The sequence below is a fragment of the Miscanthus floridulus genome, chromosome 8 (assembly GCF_019320115.1).
Source record: "Miscanthus floridulus cultivar M001 chromosome 8, ASM1932011v1, whole genome shotgun sequence".
Lineage (NCBI taxonomy): Eukaryota > Viridiplantae > Streptophyta > Magnoliopsida > Poales > Poaceae > Miscanthus > Miscanthus floridulus.
Genome location: NC_089587.1, coordinates 31,811,903 through 31,814,051, shown reverse-complemented (window position 1 = coordinate 31,814,051; position 2,149 = coordinate 31,811,903).

The window sequence follows — 2,149 nt, the reverse complement described above, 5'->3', positions numbered from 1 at the left end:
TTGTACATATGCCTATCCTCTTCGAATCCTTGCTTCTAGGTCGTCCTTTCCCTAGCCCCTAGTGCAGCCTATGTGCTCCTTGTTCCCCAAGCCAAGGCTAAGCTTGTCCCTCTCTCGGAAGGATTGAATGAGCCCTTCTCCTTGTCTTCGACATATTTCAGTATCCTTGATACCGCCTCTTGGGTCTCCAGCTTATCAAACTTAAGATTACTGCCGGATGATTCTGTACTCCTTGCATATATCCAGTTCCTTGAGCGTACCTTCAAATTCATCACATCGATATTCCCAGCAGTTGTGGCCTCTTCGTCCATCTTCCTAAACTGTTCTTCCTTGGCATAGTAGCCATCGGGGTCTAGATGATGGTGGTGTTTGTTCCTCTTCGCCAGCTCGGTGTTATGGGCACTGAGCTCCAATGCCTCCGGTGAAGTCTTCTGAGCCACGATCTCCTTCCATTGACTAGGAGTTATTTTGCCAAACTCATTGAAGGGAGTTAACCCCTTTTGGATATACTTCGTGTTGAGCTCCGACCTCCAACGTTGGAATGACTCTCCCATCATCTTGATAGCATTTTTTACCAATTCGTGCTTACCCTCCAGAAATCTAAAATTGAGCTTCAGCTGCCTATCCCATAGTGCATTCTTTGTGTTCTTTGGTACCTCTTTCCAGTTAGGGATTGCTGGGTTCAATTTATCTCTTACTAGGGCCCCGATCGCATTACAGAATCGTCCTCTTAATTCCTTTGGCTCAAGGATCTCCCCTGCTAGCCTGACTCCATTATCACATAGCATGCCTTATCTAGATATAGATTTCCTTTTCTATCCGCTCATTTCCTCTTAGGCTTGGTAGTCGTGGTTGTGTCTTGAGGTTGTGGAGCAGAGGCATCGTGATCTGTCTCTGTGACTGTTGCCTCTGCCCTGCTTTCCTCTACTCCGTCTTGTCCAGTGAGATGTCACGGACATTGATGTCATTTTCTGAGTTTCAGGAGGGACCATGTATACGATAGGTCAAGTGTTAGCAGAGGTAACATAGCCAAAGCTTTAGCAAAATTTACATGCTAAGGCTTTTCCCTACCTCCTCGTTCGGGTCAAAATCCTTATCCAAATCTTCCTCTGTTGGCCTCCTTCTGGCTTCACGTGGGAAAGGATCCTTGTGACTTACATATCCCTCTTCTGAGTCATCATCCTCTTCTTCTTTGCCTTCAGCAGCCTCTCCTGCTCTTCCTTCTGCTCCCCCTTCCTCCTCGTCACACTGCTCCTGAGTAAGCATCACTTCTAGATCCTTTTCTAACTCATTATCGATCTGCTCCTGAGTTAGCTGGTCCTCTAGTGCTTGCTCCTCATAGGTTGGTGCTCATCATGCTCGGGGCATCGAGCTGCACTGTCTGGTGTCCGTGACATTATTTCACGCTTTGTTCTAATAGATGCAAGAAAGTGTGCTTTAGGTACGCGAGAAGGTATAAGAAATCAAAAAGGGCTATAAACCAAAGTAGTCCTAAAACAACAATATATCAAAAAAGAGTAGTAGCAGTGGTAGAGACCTCAGAAACATGTCAATCATCATCTGATCTTGAACTTGGAGCATCAAGGCATTATAACAGAGAAGAGAGGAGAAGGTAATGTAGGGGCGGCTGCTAATGATGCCAAGTTCCTCACAAGTTCTTGATCATTAGCTCATATTCCATATAATATATGGACTTGGACAATTTTCATCATCGACAAAACAAAGGACAGGAGAGGGGAGATTTGGTAAAAAAACCAATTGCTGCTTAGCAAACATAGTGCAGCAGCTGATGGTAAAAGACACGACAACAAAGTCCTGGGTGAGTCCTAGGAGATTTGGCAAAAAAGCAACAGCAGCAATAGTTATTAGCTAGAAGTAGCAAGTAGTAGTAGTAAGTAGAAAGTAGTTGAGTAAGTAAGTGTAGCAGGTAGAGTGGTAGTAGATAGAGTAAGAGCAGCAACCACTTAGGAGTAGCAATTAGTAAGAGGAGTCGTAGGAGTAGTAGAGAGGAGTAGTAGGAAGTAGTAAGAGGAGTAGTAGTAGGAGTAGTAAGAGGAGGAGTAGTAGGAGTAGTAAGAGGAGTAGGAGGAGGGAGGAGTAGGAGTAGTGGTAGTAGTAGTAGTAGCAGCAGCAGCAGCAGCCACTACAC